We start from the raw sequence: 20,650 nt of genomic DNA on the forward strand, positions 1-20,650 counted from the left end.
ATTTAGGTTTAAACTTAGAAAATAGGGGTAAATACTAAGGTAACCACAAATGAGACTAACAATCCTACTCATCGAAAGAAAACAGTAAAAAATAGAGATCCAGCAGAAACAAAATCAACTACAATGAGTAATAGGAAGAGACAATATATAAAGATAACCTCCTAAGCACAAAAAATTAAGTGAGAAAAAGAAACTGTCAACAACACAGAAAAAAAAAATCAAAATGAAAGTACTGAACTCATAAAAAAAAAAAGGTGTTTGGTGTACTAGCTCAGTAGTAAATTATTAAAACAACCAAATTGTGAAATAATATCATATCATAGGTCAAAATTATTTATACAGTTACCAGTATAAGGATCAAGCATGCGAGTTCTTATTAATATACCATTAGCCTGGTCGTACAATGAAAGAGAATGAAAGGGCAATTTTGAATGACATTCATATCAACTTTGGAACTGTCAACCTCTTATGTCCTTGGGGCCTTGCACTTTTTGGCTTTCAGACAACTGTGCTGCCTTGAATGGGGGAGAATATTAAGAGTTCCAGTGGGTCTCTTGCTCATATCTATAATTATGCCAAAGCTAAATGGACTAAATGCACCAAAAAAGACACAGAGAGTGGCAGAATGGATAAAAAAAAAAAGACACCATCTGTCTATATGCTGCCTACAAGAGCTACACCTTAGACTGAGAGACACAGACAAACTAAAACTAAAGGATGGAAAAAATATCAAGCAAACAACAGTCAAAAAAGAGCAGGAGTGGAAATATTAATTTCTGAAAAAATAGACTTTAAAGTTAAATCCAACATAAAGGATAAGGAAGGACACTATATAATGATTGAAGGGGCAATATACCAGGAGGATATAACCATATTAAATATTCATGCACTCAATGACAGGGCTGTAAGACACAGAAAACAAACTCTAACATATTGAAAAGTGAGATAGAACCACAATTATAGTAGGAGACTTCAACATGCCACTTTTGGTGAAGGACAGAACATCCAGAAAGAAGCTCAATAAAGACACGGAAGAGCTAAATGCCACAATCAACCAAATTGACCTCATTGACACATACAGAATGCTCCAACCAACAGCAGCCAAGTATACTTTCTTTTCCAATGCACATGGAACATTTTCTAGAATAGACCACAAATTAGGTCATAAAGCAAGCCTTAGCAGAATTCAAAACATTGAAATACTACAGAGCATCTTCTCTGACCCTAAGGCCATAAAAGTAGAAATAATAACAGAAAAAATAGGGAAAAGAAATCAAACACGTGGAAACTGAACAATTTAAAAAAAAAAAAACCCTGCTCAAAAAAGACTAGTTTATAGAAGAAATCAAGCATTGAGTAAAGAAATTCATAGAATCCAATAAGAATGAAAACACTTCCTATCAGAACCTTTGGAACACAGTGAAAATGGTGCTCAGAGGTCAATTTATATTAATAAATGCACAGATTCAAAAATAAGAAAAGGCCAAAATCAAAGAATTACCCCCACGAGTTGAACAAATAGAAAGACAGCAACAAAAGAAACCTTAGGCACCAGAAGGAAGAAAATAATAAAAATTAGAGGAGAGAACAGAAAAACAACTGAAAGAGTTTACAAGACCAAAAGCTGGTTCTTTGAAAAAATTAACAAAATTGATAAACCATTGGTCAAACTGACAAAAGAAATACAGGAGAGGAAGCAAATAACCTGAATAAGAAATGAGATGGGCAATATTACAACAGACCCAACTAAAATTAAAAGAATCATATTAGATTAGTATGAAAAATTGTATTCTAATAAATTTGAAAACCTAGGAGAAATGGATGAATTTCTAGAAACACACTACCTACCTAAACTAACACAAACAGAGGTAGAACAACTAAATAAACCCATAACAAAAGAAGAGATTGAAAAGGTAGTTAAAAAACTCCCTACAAAGAAAAAGCCCCAGCCCTGATGGCTTCACTGTAGAGTTCTAACAAACTTTCAGAGAAGAAATACTAAAGGTGTTTCGGAGCATAGAATAGGGTGGAATACTCCCGAACTCATTCTATGGAGCCAGCATAGCCCTGATGCCAAAACCAGGTAAAGATACCACACACACACAAAAAGAAATTATAAACCTATATCCCTCATGAACTTAGATGCAAAAATCCTCAACAAAATTCTAGCCAATAGAATTCAACAACATACCAAAAAAATAATTCGCCATGACGAAGTGAGATTCATACCACGTATGCAGGGTTGGTTCAACATTAGAAAAACAATTAATGTAATCCATTAAATAAATAAAACAAACGACAAGAAGCACATGGTCTTATCAATTGATGCAGAAAAAGCATTTGACAAAGCTCAACACCCATTCATGATAAAAACTCTCAGCCAAATAGGAATAGAAGGAAAATTCCTCAACATAATAAAGGACATTTATACAAAGCCAACAGCCAACATCATCCTAAGTGCAGAGAGTCTGAAAGCATTCCCCTTGAGATCGGGAACTGGACAAAATAAATAATAAAAATTAGCGTTCCCCTTGAGATTGGGAACCAGACAAAGATGCCCTTTATCACTACTCTTATTCAACACTGTACTGGAAGCCCTAGCCAGAGTAATTAGGCCAGATAAAGAAATAAAGCACATCCAGATTGGTAAGGAAGAAGTAAAAGGATCTCTATTTGCAGATGACATGATCTTATACACAGAAAACCCTAAGGAATCCTCCAGAAAACTACTGAAACTGATAGAAGAATTCAGCAGAATATCAGGATACAAGATAAACATACAAAAATCAGTTGGATTCCTCTACATCAACAAAAAAAAACATTGAAGAGGAAATCACAAAATCAATACCATTTATAGTAGCCCCCAAAATGATAAAACACTTAGGAATAAATCTTACCAGAGATGTAAAAGACTTATACAAAGAAAACTACAAAACACTTCTGCAAGAAACCAAAAGAGGCCTACATAAGTGGAAAAACATACCTTGCTCATGATAGGAAGACTTAACATTGCAAAAATGTCTCTCCTACCAAAAGCCATCTATAGATACAATGCAATTCCAATCCAAATTCCAAGGTCATTTTTTAATGAGATGGGGAAAGAAATCTCCAACTTCATATGGAAGGGAAAGAGGCCCCAGATAAGTAACGCATTGCTGAAAAAGAAGAACAAGGTGGGAGGCCTTACTCTACCTGATTTTAGAACCTATTATGCCACCACAGTAGTCAAAACAGCCTGATACTGGTACAACAACAGATACATAAACCAATGGAACAGCATTGAGAATCCAGGTATAAATCCATCCAAGTATGAGCAGCTGCTACTTGACAAAGGCCCAAAGTCAGTTAAATGGGGAAAAGACAGTCTCTTTAACAAACGGTGCTGGCATAACCGGATATCCATCTGCAAAAAAATGAAACAAGACCCATACCTCACACCATGCAGAAAAATGAACTCTAAATGGTTCAAAGACCTAAATATAAAATCTAAAACAACAAAGATCATGGAAGAAAAAATACGAACAATACTAGAAGCCCTAATACACAGCATAAACAGTATCCAAAACATTCCTAACAATGCAGAAGAGAAACTAGGTAACTGGAAGCTTCTAAATATCAAGCACATATGCTCATCCAAAGACTTCACCAAAAGCGTAAAAAGATTACCAACAGACTGGGAAAAAGTTTTTAGCTATGACATTTCTGATCAGCGTCTGATCTCTAAAATCTACATGTTACTACAAAAACTCAACTACAAAAAGACAAATAACCCAATTAGAAATGGGCAAAGGATACGAACAGGCACTTCACTAACGAAGACATAAGGAAATGCTCATGATCATTAGCCAATCAAACCTAAAAAACCAAGCCCACTGCCGTCAAGTTGGTTCCGACTCATAGCGACCCTAGAGGACAGAGTAGAACTGCTCCATAGGGTTTCCAAGGAGCACCTCGTGGATTCAAACTGCTGACCTTTTGGTTAGCAGCCGTAGCACTCAACCACTACACCACCGGGGTTTTCCACTAGCCATTAGAGAAATGCAAATCAAAACTGCAGTGAGATTAATCCAAAATACACAAAATAATAAATGTTAGAGAGGTTGTGGAAAGACTGGAACACTTATACACTGCTGGTGGGAATGTAAAATGGCACAACCATTTTGGAAGTCAATTTGGTACTTCCTTAAAAAACTAGAAATAGAAGTACCATATCATCCAGCAGTCCCATTCCTTGGAATATATCGTAGAGAAATAAGAGCCTTTATACGAACTGTTACATGCACACCTACATTCATTGCAGCATTGTTTAAAATACCAAAAAGATTGAAGCAACTAAGATGCCCATCAATGGATGATTGGATAAATAAATTATGGTATATTCACATAATGGAACACTAGGTATTGATAAAGAACAATGATGAATCCATGAAGCATTTCATAACATGGAGGAATCTGGAAGGCATTACGCTGAGTGAAATTAGTCAGTTGCAAAAGGACAAATATTGTATGAGACCACTACTATAAGAACTCAAAAAATAGTTTAAACAGAGAAGAAAATATTCTTTGATGGTTACAAGAGAGGGGAGGGAGGGGGTTTCACTAATTAGATAGTAGATATGTTTTATTTTAGGTAAAGGGAAAGACAACACACAATACAGGAGCGGTCAGCACAACTGGACTAAACCAAAAAAGCAAAGAAGTTTTCTAAATAAACTGAATGCTTCGAGGGCCAGCGTAGCAGGGGACCATGGTTTTAGGGGACTTCTAAGTCAATTGGCATAATAAAATCTATTAAGAAAACATTCTGCATGCCACTTTGGAGAGTGGCATCTGGGGCCTTAAACCCTAGCAAGCGGCCATCTAAGGTGTATGAATTGGTCTCAACCCACCTGGACCAAAGGAGAATGAAGAACACCAAAGACACAAGGTAATTAGGAACCAGAGACTACATCAGCCTGAGTGCAGAAGAACTAGATGGTGCCCGGCTACAAATGATGACTGCCCTGACAGGCAACACAACAGAGAACCACCAAGGGAGCAGAAGAGCAGAGGGATGCAGACCCCAAATTCTCATAAAAAGACCAGGCTTAATGGTCCAACTGAGACTAGAAGGACCCCGGAAGTCGTGGCCCCCTGACTGTTAGCCAAAGACAGGAACCATTCCCAAAGCCAACTTTTCAGACAGGGTTTGGACTGGACTACAGTATAGAAAATGATACTGGTGAAGATTGAGCTCCTTGGATCAAGAAGACACATGAGACTAGGTAGGCAGCTCCTGTCTGGAGAAGAGATGAGAGGGCAAATGGGGGCAGAAGCTGGACGAATGGACAGGAGAATAGAAAGCAGAGGAAAGCAGTGTGCTGTCTCACTACAGGGAGAGCAACTAGATGTATATAGCAAGGTGTGCATAAGTTTTTGTATGAGAGACTGACTTGGTTTGTGAACTTTCACTTAAAGCACAAGAAAAATTAAAAATAAAAAAAGAGATTGACTTAAATCACACACACAAAAAAAATTTGGTCAGTAGAGTTCAAAGTATCTCTCCGTCTTCTCTGCATATTTCTTCTACTCCAGTGGTTTTCAGCCTATGTTCTTTGGAGTATCCACAATGTGTCATGAAAGATGGAAGTAGGAAAGTTTTAATAATATGGGAAACCTCAAAGCCTCTATCTCAGCCTCAAGAAAAGTAGTATTCAAAGATAGCTTACTAACTCCATAGGTGATTATTGCCCCACTATAATTTAGTAAAATTTTGGTTGAGCAAAGAGTGCTGTAAGGAAAAGAAAAACATTGTTCTAAGCTAATGAACACGTTTGATTTATAATTAAAATAAAAATCTCCCATGTACCCAGAAACTCACTCAAAAAGCCATCACCCAAGCGTTTTTATCTAAATTGGTGGTTCCCAATTCAGTATATATTTGGGAATTTCTGGAGACACTTTGTCAAGACTCAGGTTCTACTATTGATATCTAGGGTGTAGAGGCCAGGGATGTTGCTAAACATCCTATAATGAACAGGACAGAACCCACACCAAAGAATTGCCCAAATGTCAACAGTGCCATGGATTAGGAACTCTGATTTTAACTAGTAGTTAATATGGTTTGAAAAATAATGTTTTAACTCTTAGCTATAAAAACTGTCCAATAGATGGCAAGAGTGAAAATAGTCCATAATTATTCTAAGATAATAGAAGTTTACCATTCTGGAACACTTATTCATTAAACCACTATGACATTTAAACATCACAAAAATACACTGAGATCAAGTCAAGAAGAGGACGAGGAATTAGGGATTTTGTTGCTGATGTCAGATGAGTCTTGGCTGGAAGCAGAGAATACCAGAAAGATGTTTATCTGTATTTTATTGACTATGCAAAGGCATTCAACTGTGGAGATCATAACAAATTATGGACAACACTGTGAAGAGTGGGAATTCCAGCACACTTAATTTTGCTCATGAGGAAGCTGTACATAATAACATGCAGTTATTTGAGCAGAACAAAGGCATACTGAGTGGTTTAAAATTAGGAAAGTTGTGCTTCAGGATTGTAGCCTTCACTACACTTGTTCAATCTGTATGCTGAGCAAATAATCTGAGAAGATGGACCATATGAAGAAGAACAGGGCATCAGGACTGGAGGGAGACCCATTAACAACCCGCAATATGCAGATGACACAACCTTGTTTGCCTTAAGTGAAGAGAACTTGAAGTACTTACTGACGGAGATCAAAGACTACAGCCTTTAGTATGGATTACACCTCGACATAAAGAAAATGAAAATCCTTACAACTGGACCAATAACCAACATCTAAATGGAGAAAATATTGACGATATCAAGGATTTCATTTTACTTGGATCCACAAGCAACATCCACGTCAAGAATTCACATGATGTATCTCATCAGGCAAATCTGTTGGCAAAAATGGGCTCAAACATAATAAAGATTGTGAGAATGGTGCATGACCTGGTGATGTTTCGTTCTATTGTACATAGGGTCCCTATGTGTCAGGATCAACTCCAAGGCACCTAACAACAACAACAGTGATAGCTTACCATTCTTGAATACTTATTACCCATTGGACCACTATCACGTTTAAACATCACAAAAATACTCTGAGGTCAATTGTGTTAGTTGCCACTTTATATTTAAAGAAACTGAGGCTTGAGTTGATTGGTATAACATGCTGGTTTTTTAACTAGCAGAGCTAGGAAGAAGCCCCTGGTTGGTGCAAACAATTAAGGTCTTGACTACTAGCCAAATGATTTGCAGTTCGGACCCACCCAGAGATACATCTGAGGACAGGCCTGGTGGTCTGCTTTTGAAAGGCCACAGCCTGCAATACCCTACGGAGCAGTTTTGTTCTTCACACATGAGGTAGCCATGAGCCAGGATCCACTCAATGGCAAATAACAATAACAGTAGAGCTGGTGTTTGAACTCAGTCAGTGCAATGCCTACGTCTACGCGCTTATGCCCTGCAACAAGCTTCCTTCTCCAATTAAGATATTTCTAACAGGATGATCTCATAGATCCTTTGATTCTGAAGCTCAAATTTTTCACTTGGAATGATAAAACACTACCCTCCCTGAATATGGCTAACATTTCAAGCTGATTTTCTCTTATCTATACCAATAATCTTGAAAGCATATCTACTCCTTCTCACAACTCCAAATATATATTCTCCTTATTGAATATCATCTGTTATGTTTTGAATTGAATCAGTCAATTCGTTTATTTTTAAAGGTCCAGTGTTGTTAGAGACTTCCTATACTTCCCTACACAAATGGTTTAATTAAAAGTTTCCTCCTCTGTCTCTACTCCCAGGGAGGGGAATACCCTAATCCCTTCTTAACATTTGTCTCGAGCTTCAGTGTCAGTAACCACAATCATCTTCATAGCTCACTAGCTACATTTTCTTTTGGCTGAGTCCTTTTTTCTCTAACATTTAAATTTAAGTCCAAAGGTAAATGGAATTATTCAAGTCCAATAGACCCTAACAATCTTTCCATCAGATTTATAGGTGATTTGCTTCTTAATTACTTTTTAAAATAATATATGCATCGCTGTATTTACATTCATTGCTGCTCTATGCAGTTGAATAGAGACAGATACAGACAGGCAAAATTATATCTGCAGATCATTGCAATAAATTGGATGTTTATTCACAGAAACACTGAATTGATGATCCACTTGCTCACAAGATTGGATAAGTTTCAAAGTGGCTTCAAAAGAGATCTGAGCATACTGTTAGCAAGAAAATCTCCGTAAAGCATAATAAAGACATTTGTGTTTGCTGAGGGAATTATGCCCCCATCACAAAATTAATTACCTAACTTTATTCAGATAGAGGTTTTATTTATTCACTCTGATACTAACCACAAGGTCACAATCATCTGTTTTCCGTAAAGGGAGAGAGTGTGTTGTTTTTGATGGAGTAAAATCTAATGGAAATATTGCCAGTTTCTTTTTGACAATTGGGTATTTTTCTCCATTTCTTTCAGAATGGGTTACAGAGAGAGGCAATGCCCAATTTCAAATCCTGCCTTAACATTTTCATATACTATTGATAGAAATGGAAATTTGTCTGATTCTTTTGGAGGGAAATTTAGAAGCAAGAATTGTAACCTTTGGAATCCTTGTTTGAAACATTAGAAAGTGACTCTGTCCAGCTGGGACAGATAAGGTCTTATTGGCAGAGTATCTCAGAGCCCTTAGAACTGAGGAGACATCTAAAAGATCAGGCTCAGCCAGATCCAGAAAAGCACTGAGTGGAAGTCCAGAAAAAAGAAGTTAACGGACATTTCTTGGGGAGTCTACAATGAAATGAACCAGCTCTAAGCATTTCAATCTTTTTGATTAATTGTTCGCTTCCAAATTTCAAAGTGACAGCAATTGATTGGCCTGCCTTGGGTCATATGTCTATTTCTCTACTAAGGCAAAAAGGGGAACCTTAACTGGAATTTTTAAACAGAACATAATCCAGTAACAGGTTATTTTCAATAAGCTAACTAAACTGTCGTTAATTGCAAAAGGTTTAAAAATAAACTTTACTTTTGCTCATGCAATCTACCTCTGCTCATAATCTGGGAAAATAATTACAGACATTTCAAGGACTTATATATAATAGTTAATGTTAAGAAAAAGCTCATACTAAACAAGAAAGTAAAAAATAACAAATATGAGACTAAGATAGAGTATTAAAATATAATCCAAATTTTGCTTAGAAAACAACATATTCATACGAAAACGTCAAAGAAGCATTTTAATAGATTTTTATTATGTATTTAAAATTTACCAAAGAAATTTCCTTTTGAGGTTGCAGCAGTTATATAGCTTAAGGCTGAGAATAATTATCACTAGCATAAAAAAGCTCTTTGACTTCATTTCAAGCCTTGGATTTGTGAAATAGACTATAACAGCTACATGTAACTGAGAAAAATGACTGAAGCAAACATGTGGTTTTTATAGTGTTTTTATGGATAATTTCCAAATTCCTTGTAATAGATGTATTATTCCTGTATTAAGTAATAAAAAAGAAAGGGAGTGTTCAAATTTCTGACCCAAGCTCAGGCATTCATTAAAATGTTTATGAAATCTTCTAACATTCTTAAAGGGGAAAACCAAAGATATAACCAAGTTATTAGCGAAATCTGTCCACATGCTTTAAATTTCTTCATTTATACATTTCATATTTTATAGCCTATGGATTCACAACAAGTTACAAAACACAGTGGCTGAGAACACAAGCTTTAAAGTCAGTCAGATCTGTATTTGAATCTTATTTCTTCTACTTATTAGCTTTGGAATTTACTCAAGTTACTTAAAGGCCCTGACCTCAGTGTCCAAATCTGTAAAATGGGGAGAATAATTTCTATTTTGTAAGATAGTCGTGGGGGTGAAAATCTCTATATAAGTAACACTATTTTACCTTTAGTATAGAAAAATAAAATTCTTATTCATAGAAAAATAAAATTCATATAAGTATTTAATTATAAAAAATTTTAAAGAAAAAATATTAAACAATTGTAGAATGAACCCCCAATCCCAGTGTCAGCCCGCTCCCTCCTTCCAGTCTCTCCTTTCATGACAATTTTGCCGGTTTCTAACCCTCTCTACCCTCCTAGCTCCGCTCCAGACAGGAGATGCCAACACAGTCTCAAGTGAAAAGACCTCTTTGAAGTGTTAAAAAGCAAAGATGTCACCTTGAGGACTAAGGTGTGCCTGACCCAAGCCATGATATATTCAATAGCCTCATATGCTTGCGAGAGCTAGCTAATGAATAAGGAAAACCAAAGAATTTGTGTCTTTGAATTATGGTGTTGGTGAAGAATATTGAATATACCATGGACTGCCAGATGAACGAAAAAATCTGTCTTAAAAGAAGTACAGCCACAATACTTCTTAGAAGCAAGGACTGCAAAACTTTGTCTCACATACTTTGGACATGTTATCCGGAAAGATAAGTCCTTGGAGAAAGACATTATGCTTGGTAAAGTAGAGGGTCAGCGAAAAAAAAAAAAAGACCCTCAGTGAGTTGGTGGATTGACCCAGTGGCTGCAACAATGGACTCAAAATAGGAATGACTGTGAGGATGGTGCAGAACTGGGGAGTGTTTTGTTCTGTTGTACATAGGGCTGCTATGAGCACAAATCAACTCAACAGCACCTAAAAACAACACTAATCTGTGAATGCTCGTGGTAGTCAGAAATATTGTACAGAAAACTTTAAATGTCTCAACAAAAGTGTCTATCCTAGGGTGAAGGTCAACAGCATTCATCAAATTTTCACAAAAAAATGAGACTCTGAAACAATTAAGAACGGCAGAATTAAAATCTCAAATATGTACCCCTCTCAGTCTCTCTGTTTTTTCTACTTCCTTCTTTTCACTTATCCATCATTTTGCACTTTTGGAAGTAGCTGGCTACTTGAAAGAATGTTAGAAATTGGTGGAAATGAGCCATGTATGTTTCCTTTTATTCCCATCTTTGATAATCAGCATTCCACATGTGGTGGAGATTAAAGATGAAAATTACTTTGCTGTATTGAAACACATGAATAATAATTTGGTATAAGACCTTTCTTAATCCTTTATTAGAGACATGGATGGGCAAATGGAAAATGGGACGAGATACTTTGAAAGTAAGGTATAATTATTTCTACTTACAACTAAGAAAACAGGCTTCAAACCTTTTTGCCTAAAAAAAAGGTGAAATTTGAACCAACTTGATCTCTGCTATAATCCATGCCTTTAATCTCTACACTATGTTAACTCAAAAGACACAATTAAATCATCTATACTCTCTATGTGTTCCATTTGTGAACAAGAGGAGGCAGAGAGAGCTAGCAGGTAGCCAGGGTAACTACTAATTGCCCATTCAAATACTCATCCAAGAGCAAATAGATGGAGAAACTCACTTTTCATCAGGAAGAAACAGAACTATGTCCCCCCCTACACGTTTGTCAATTTGTTGTATTGTGGGGCCTGCATGTTGCTGTGATGCTGGAAGCTAGGACATCAGTATTCAAATACAAGCAGGGTCACCCATGGTGGTCAAGTTTCAGCTGAGCTTCCAAACTAAGACAGGCTAGGAAGAAGGATGTGACAGTCTAATTCTGAAAAAAAAAGAAAAGAAAATTAACAAGTGAAAACCTTATGAATATCAACAGAGCATTGTCTGATATAGTGCCTGAAGATTAGCTCCTCAGGCTGGAAGGCACTAACTCAAAAGAAGACTGGGGAAGAGCTGTCTCTTCAAAGTAGAGTCGACTTTAATGACATGGATAGAGTCAAGCTTTCAGGACCTTCATTTGCTGATGTGGCACGAATCAAAATGGGAAGAAACGGCAGCAAACATCCATTAATAATAGAATCATGGACGATCCATTAATAATCTGAACATGAAATGCAGGAAGTATGAATCTAGGAAAATTGAAAGTCATCAAAAATGAAATGAAATGCATAAACATCAATATCCTAGGCATTAATGAGCTGAAGTGGACTGGTATTGGTCATTCTGAATAGGATAATCACATGATCTACTATGGTAGAAATGACAAATTGAAGAGGAATAGCATTGCATTCATTCATTGTTGCAAAGAATATTTCAAGATCCATCTTGAAGTACAATGCTGTCAGTGATAGGGTAATATTCATATGCCAACAAGGAAGACCAGTTAATAAGACTATCATCCATATTTACACACCAACCACTAAGGCCAAAGATGAAGAAACTGAAAATTTTTACCAACTTCTGCAGTCTGAAATCGATCAAATATGCAATCAGCATTGATAATTACTGGCAATTGGAATTTGAAAGTTGGAAACCAAAAAGGATTAACTCATTGCAGTTGAGTCAGTGCTGACTGATAGCGACCCTGTACGACAGAGTAGAACTGCCCTGTAGAGTTTCCAAGGAGCACCTGGTGGATTCAAACTGCCAACCTTTTGGTTAGCAACAGTAGAACTTAACCACTATGCCACCAGGGTTTTGAGAATTAGTAGTTAGAAAATATGGCCTTCCTGATAGAAATTATACCAGAGATCACATGACAGAATTTTGCAAGACCAATGACTTCTTCATTGCAAATACCTCCTTTTTAACAACATAAATGGCGACCTTACATATGGACCTCACCTGACAGAATATACAGGAATCAAATTGCCTACACCTGTGGAAAGAGACAATGGGAAAGCTCAATATTATCGTCAAAACAAGGCCAGGGCTGACTGCACAATAGACCATCAAATGCCCATTGGAAGTTCAAGTTGAAGCTGAAGAAAATCAGAACAAGTTCATCAGAGCCAAAGTAGGACCTTGAGTATATCCTGCCTGATTTTAGAGATCATTTCAAGAGTAGATTTGACACATTAAATTCTAATGACTAAAGACCACACAAGTTGTAGAATGACATCAAGGACATCATATGTGATGAAAACAACAGATCATAGGAAAGAAAGAAAAGGCCAAAATGGAAGTCAGAAGAGACGCTGAAACTTGCTCATGAATGTCAGGTAGCAAAAGCTAAAGGAAGAAATGATGAAATAAAAGAGCTGAACAGAAGATTTCAAAGGGTGACTCAAGAAGACAAATTAAAGAATTACAATGACATGGGAAATGACCTGGGGTTAGAAAATCAAAAGGGAAGAACATGTTAGGCATTTCTCAAGCTGAAAGAACAGAAGAAAAATTCAAGCCTTGAGTTGCAATAGTGAAAGATTCTATGGGCAAAATACAGAGGTATGATCAAGAATTGATGACACTGAAAGAAGTCCAAACAGCACTGAAGACATTAGTGAAAAACAAAGCTCCAGGAATTGACGGACTACCAATTGAGATGTTTCAAGTAACGGATGTAGTTCTGGAAGTGCTCATTTGCCTATGCCAAGAAATTTGGAAAGATAGCTACCTGGCCAACCAAGTAGAAGAGATCCATATTTGTGCCCATTCCAAAGAAAGGTGACCCAACAGAATGGGGAAATTGTAGAACAGTATCATTAGTATCAAACACAAGTAAACTTGTGCTGACAGTCATTCAAAAGCATTTGCAGTAGTACATAGACAGGGAGCTGCCAGAAATTCAAGCCAGATTCAGAAGAGGACGTTGAACGAGGGATATCACTGCTGATATCAGATGGATCTTAGCTGAAAGCAGAGAATACCAGAAAGATGTTTACCTGTGTTTTATTGACTAGACAAAGGCATTCTAATGTGTGGATCGTAACAAATTATGGGTAACATTGTGAGGAATGGGAATTCCAAAACACTTAATTTTGCTCATGAGGAACCTGTACATTGATCAAGAGGCAGTCATTCAAACAGACCAAGGTGATACTGAGTGGTTTAAAGCCAGGTAATGCGTGTGTCAGAGTTGTATTGTTTCGCCATACTTATTCAATTTGTATGCTGAGCAAATAATCAGAGAACCTGGATTATATAAAGAAGAACAGGGCATCAAGATTGGAAGAAGACTTACTAATAACCTGCAACATGCAGATGGCACAACCTTGCTTGCAGAAAGTGAAGAGAACTTGAAAGTGAAGAGCACTTACTGGTGAAGATCAAAGACCACAGTCTTCAGTATGAATTACACCTCAACATAAAGAAAACAAAAATCCTCACAACTGGACAAATAAGCAACATTATGATAAATGGAGAAAAGATTGAAGTTGTCAAAGATTTCATTTTAGATGCATCAACACCCATGGAAGCAGCAGTCAAATCAAACGACAGATTGCATTGGACAAATCTGCCGCAAAAGGCCTCTTTAAAGTGTTAAAAAGGAAAGATATCACTTTAAGGACAAAGATGTGCCTGACCCAAGCCATGGTGTTTTTGATAGCCTCATTTGCATGTTAAAGCTAGGTAATGAATAAGACAGAAGAAGATTTGATGCTTTTGAATTTTGGTGTTAGGGAAGAATATTGAATATACTACGGATTGCCAAAGAATGAACAAATCTGTCCTGGAAGAAGTACAGCCAGCAAGCTCCTTAGAAACAAGAATGGTGAGACTTTATCTCACATACTTGGGACATCTTATCAGAAGGGATCAGTCCCTGGAAAAGGACAACATGTTAATAAAATAGGAGGGTTAGTGAAAAAGAGAAAGTCCCTCAAAGAGGTAGATTGACATACTGGCTACTACCATGGGCTCAAGCATAATAATGATAATGAGAATGGTGCAGGACGGGGGAGTGTTTTGTTTTGTTGTACCTTGGATGGCTGTGAATTGGGACCAACTCGAAGGCACCTAACAACAACATGTCCTCTTGGCTTTCTTAATGAAAAAGGAGAAATCCTGATAATAAGGGCATATAGCCCCATTCTCTTGTTATTATGGATGCCAAACTCAAATAAAAAAAAGTGGTTGAATGGAATATTACTTAATAAATTAGATTAGTAACCAGGCAGCCTAGGTTTATATTTTTTGCTATAAAAATGCTTGCAAATTGTTGGGGAGGTAACTTAGCCTCTCTGTTGTTTATTTCCTGCATCTGAAAACTATAGACATAATGGTCTCCACTTCACCAGATTGTTGTAAGCATTATAATAATTAATATATGTTAAATGCTTAGAACTGTACCTGACATGGAGTACATACCATTAAACTGTTAGCTTTTATAATCATTAAAATAATAATTAATCTTACTACAATTCCAGCCAAAGTCCCAATAAATTAGTTGTTATCACCATTGCAGCCTCTGCTCTTAGAATTCCCTACCATAAGTACTTGCATATGACTGATAACTCTAAGGTTACAAACCTCCTTGCCCACATGAAGCACTGAGGATGTTGCTATGAAGAAATAGATGCCTCCTGCCCTCATAAATGTTTCAACCTCTCAAGGGATAAATAAATAAATAAATAACTTGGAGTATTATGAGTGTTATGAACATGAAAACATAGTTGTGATGAAGAGTGTAACTGGTATGATGGCAGTCAGGAAAGACTCCCTGAGGAAGTGGTGTTTAAGTTGAAACCCTAAGAATGAGGAAGCTAGATGAGTAGATGTGTCTCAATCAGAGGAAAAGGCCTGTTGGAGGAGTAGGATGGAATAGAGAATGCTAATCAGGCATTTATTACACCTGGAGTTTAAACTATGACAGAAAAAGAGAAGAGAAAGGACTATAGAAGACAAGCAAGGTAAATACTGCAAGGTTTTGTTTGCCATCTTAGGAAGTTAAGATTATATCTTGTATACCATGGAAAGTCATTGAAGGGTTTTAAGCAAGGGAGTGACAATTCATTTGTTGCCCATTAAAAAAAAAAAATCTGTTGCCATTGAGTCGATTCTGACTCATAACAACCCTATAGGACACAGTAGAACTGCCCCCATAGGGTTTCCAAGGAGCAGCTGGTGGATTTGAACTTCCAACCTTTTGGTTAACAGCTAAACTCCTAACTACTCTGCCACCAGGCCTCCTTGTTGTCCATTAAAAAAAAAAAAAACATAGAAAGCTTAAATTCATTACTAGGCTTGGTATCACAGACACACAAGAATGAAATGGAATTTAAATACTTACTTAAGTCTCTGAAAACAAAAGTGCTGCTAGGAGATAAAGTTGAATAAAAAAAAATCCTAAAATTCGGTTTCACCACCTATCTTCCCAAAGTTGAAGGCATTCCAGCATTACTGCTACTTTTTTCAGCTCTTATAACCTTTCTAAAACTCCCCGTTTCTCTCCATTTTCAATACCGCTGTAGATTTTTCTGGTCCCTTCCAGATCCCCCTCCAGGGAAGAGCTTGCTGCCAAGTTGATGAAAGTGTAATTATCAGACAGCCTTCAGAAGTCAACTCACTCAGGGGTAGACTCAACTGCAGAGAATAACCTATTCCCAGATCCTGCCTTTCCTAGGAAAGCCCACGTCTAGTGACTGAGAGAGGCAGAGATATAAAATCCTGGCCATTTCAACCTAAAATTGGAAAACTGTCTGGCCATAGCCCTAGAGACCCCAGTGGGGCTGGCTGAGGTTTGACAAGCCTACATGTCAGTTAGACTTCCTTTTCCTAATCCTTGTCCTTCCATTTCTTTTCATCACTTTCAGTCCTAATAAACCTCTTATAGCCCACACTGCATCACAGCATGTTTCCAGAGAATCCAGCTTGCTGTGCTTTCCATATCTAATTTCCTCTTCAGAAGACAGGTCTGCCAATTCATATATACATAATAAGTCCAGCTTTCCAACTGAGTTTCCTTGAATTATTTATCTCTGCACATTGCCCTGAAGGAAAAAAAAGGGGGGGGGGAGGTTTGGAGAATGGGGAAGAGAGAAGGAATTTAAGCCTTGAAGTTTTAGCAATAAAGATCTGCTCCCCTCATAAGGTGATGAAGTTATGTGTGTACAGAAGGAAGGTTATAGAGAGCCTGTGAGTTGCCATATATTATTTTTTTTTTTTGGTGTGTGCTACTCCTATAATCTCTGATTCCATTCCTTTTACAAGATTGTTGTAAGTCACTGAGCTTTCTCAAGCTGAGAGAAAGTAATCAAATCCAACACCCAGAGTGCCCATTGTCTACCCTTGGAGGCAAATCTGTTTTTGTCTTCCTCATTCTTGAACATATGTGATGAACCATCATAAAAACTGGAGAAATAAAATGGAAGGAAGAGAGAGAAGAAAGAGAAAGACTCTATGTGGTTAATCGACAATAGCAAGAATGGAGGTAGGTGAGGCATCACATATTTGTTTGAATGTTTGAGGTGCTTTTTGGTGGATGGGACATGTCAATGGAGATAGAGTTATGTTGGGTGTAAAAGAGTTGGATAGAAAGAAGAGTTGACAAACATTTCTGGGACCCCTTTTTATGTGTTTTGAGAGATAGAAAAAATATTTCAGTTTTCTTAAATTGCTTTTTTGTATTTAGACTAGAATAGTCTTTCTAAGGTGATCTGGAGAGTGTCTGCAACAAGATAATCTGGAGAGCTTTAAATCTGTCTCTGTGATTCCACCTCCAGAGTTATGAATCTGACTTAGAGCTAGATTTCTAATGTCTTCAGTTTTAATAAGCACCTCAAGTGATTCTAATGCAGGTGATTCATAGATCACAGTATTTGAAACACTGATCTAATCCAGAATTCAGTCTTCAAATTGGAGAAGGTGTACCAGAATGATACACACAGGCTTTCCATAGACATGTGTGGTCTTCAGGAAATCCATTTACAGATCCTCAGCTGCTGAATGTAGACTTTCCTAAGGATGACTGACCTGAAAAACAGTCTATTGTCTGCCAGTTCTCCATAACTACCTCCCTCCTTTTATAATTGCTTTTTCCCCCTTTGTAAAAGAATAGCTTTTCTCCTGTCTCTGATGGATCCTGCCAGGATGCCTTGCCTTGAGGTATAAATCATCCGGGACACTAAACAGAGGGACGATTCACAAGTGCACACTGCTGAAAAAGAGGCTCAAGAGAACAACAAAAAGTCAGTAAGCCAGTGAGAAATATCAACATTTTACTCCTTTATAGAACCATGATTCCAAAAAAGAAACTCAGACTGGTTGCTGCCGAGTCAATTCCAACTCATTACAACCCTATAGGAGTAGAACGGCTGCATAGGGTTTCCAAGGAGCACCTGATGGATTCGAGCTGCCAACTATTTGATTAGCAGCTGAGCTCTTAACCACTGCACCTCCAGCACCCTGAATCATGATTAGGCCCCTGATTTTAGTTAACTCTGTCTCTCCCTCCATCTGACATTCTACCTACCTATCCATCCATCCATCCATCATGCATCATCCATCCATCCCTCTCTTTTCCAAATTCATACATGAGAAAGTGGTTACTATATAAACAACAGCAACAAAAACCCTTTGCTGTTGAATTGATTCTGTCTCATAGCAACCTTATAGAACAGAGAAGAACTGCTCCATAGGGTTTCCAAGGACAGCCTGGTGGATTTGATCTGTCAACATTTTGGTTAGCAGCCATAGCTCTTAACCACTACATCATCAAGGTTTCCAACTAAAACCGTTTTCGTCGAGTCACCTCCAACTTATAGGGGCCCTATATGACAGGATAGAAATGCCCATAGGGCTTCCAAGGAGCAGCTGGTGTACTCAAACAGCTGGCTTCTTGGTTAGCAGCCAAATTCTTAACCACTTTGCCACTGGGGTTTCTGTTCAGCATCATAGCAACGAGAAAACCTCCCCAGAAAGTCAGTCGTGGCTGTGCATGAGGTACATTGGCCAGGAATTGAACCACGGTCTCCCTTAAGGAAAGGGAGAATTCTACCACTGACTCGGTTACGGTATGTGACATAATAATTTGAATTCAAATTACTTACCACTCAATTTTCATGGCAAGTATTTTCAGAAAGAGAATGAGTAAATTATATAGATCCAACATGATTGCTGTACTTGATGCCACAGAATTGAACACATGAAAGATGTTGAATTGGCAAATATTGTGTTATCTATATTTTCAAAACAATGAAAGAGAAAAAAAGGCAGTATATGATAAATAATTAATGAGGAAACCTACTTTGACACCATTATACTTGTGATGAAAAATCTTAGATGCTAACTTAAGATATATTGACACATAAATATGTTGACATATTTCAAGGTAAATAGTTAAAATATTTTAGTGAATGCACATATATATATGTATAGTTTGGGTTCACACACATATATATTTACCAGTACAAATAGTTTTCCTATGTCAAGACAAAGCTGAAGTTATGCAGACCAAGCTGACCAAAGGCTTTGCTTTATTTAGTCACTTGGAGGATTTATTTGGTTTCTTGAAATCAATTTTGCTCTACCATCTCCTGTGGCTTTGTCTTCATCTGTCCAGTCCAGCTGGGTCCCTGTCACATCCAGGTGAAGGACAGGCATCCATTATCTAGAGACCCAGGCCTAAATAATGCCTTTCCATATTTCATTGGCAAGGACTTGGTCACATTTAATTACACACAGGGCTGAGGAATGTACTTCGTAGCTAGGTAGCTACACCCCCAGTTATAAATCCAAGTCAGTGGAAGAAAGAGAGAACAGATTTCAGGGGACACCTTGCAGCCTTGTGGCATGAAATGAATTTTAATAATGAATTTTTATGGGAAAAATCATCACTAGCTAGGGTGCTTTAATAGTTTGATTTTTTCTCAATTATATTATGTGATATTGAACTTTATTTTCCTCTCTCATGCCTGGTTGTCTAGTTTTCATATAAAGAGTATTATAATTTCATGAACAAGTTAGAGTATTCCTTCTTTTTTATTAACTGCTATAGATTGTTAATTTTTTAAGACCAAAATTACTGTTTTTAAGTTTGGTAAAATTTTTCTGTATAACCTATGGGCATAGTTCAATGTTTTAATTAGCTATATTTTAAATATGGTTTCCTACTTCTTCTGAAATAAGTTTTGGGATATAATAAAAATTTCTAAGAAATTAGTTATTTTGTTAAAATTTTCAAAAATGTCATAATAAAATTAATTATTGATCATATTTTCTTGTGATTCTGAACATGTTTGTTTTAACAAAAGCCCTGCAGCTGGTTTAGTCTGCCATGAAAGTTGCTTCTCCTTTTTGCCTGCATGGCCCAGTAAAAGCAATGCTGCTATAAGTGTTTGTGGCATTTGGGGATGCTCTATAGACCCTCTTGTGATTACCAATAAAAAAAACACTTTGCAGACCCATAGGAATTAAAGGAAAGCAATGACATGCATTTATCTATTGTCCGTTTTCAAAACAGCTTCTGGCTTTCTTCTGGACCCCGGAGGTGTGAACTTCTAACTGTGGGACACCAAGTGATTATTCGATCTGAGCTGCATATCATAAAGCAGTAAATTTATCATTTAATTAAAGTAGAATATTAAAAATGTGGTTTGGTCAGGCCTTTGGGAGATGAGTAAGTTACATGGGCCTGTGGCTCAGACATACTTGTCACCAGGGCTCTGGTTTAATATCTGCCAGTGAGAAGTACTCACATGAGACCAGTATAACAGAAGAGAAGGAGGACTTTCCTTTGCCAGCCAAAGTGGCCAATTACATAGACTTGCAGCCTTTCTCCAGTGAATCATACTCTTCAATGCTATAGGTAGTTGAGTCCACCCATGGCAGTTTCATTTGTCTCCTGAAACCCCAGAGAAAAATTGTAATAAATTGTCAAAAGCATGCAACACATTCTAGATAGGAGGTAATTGTTTC

The sequence above is a fragment of the Elephas maximus genome, chromosome 2, assembly GCF_024166365.1.
Source record: "Elephas maximus indicus isolate mEleMax1 chromosome 2, mEleMax1 primary haplotype, whole genome shotgun sequence".
Classification (NCBI taxonomy): domain Eukaryota; kingdom Metazoa; phylum Chordata; class Mammalia; order Proboscidea; family Elephantidae; genus Elephas; species Elephas maximus.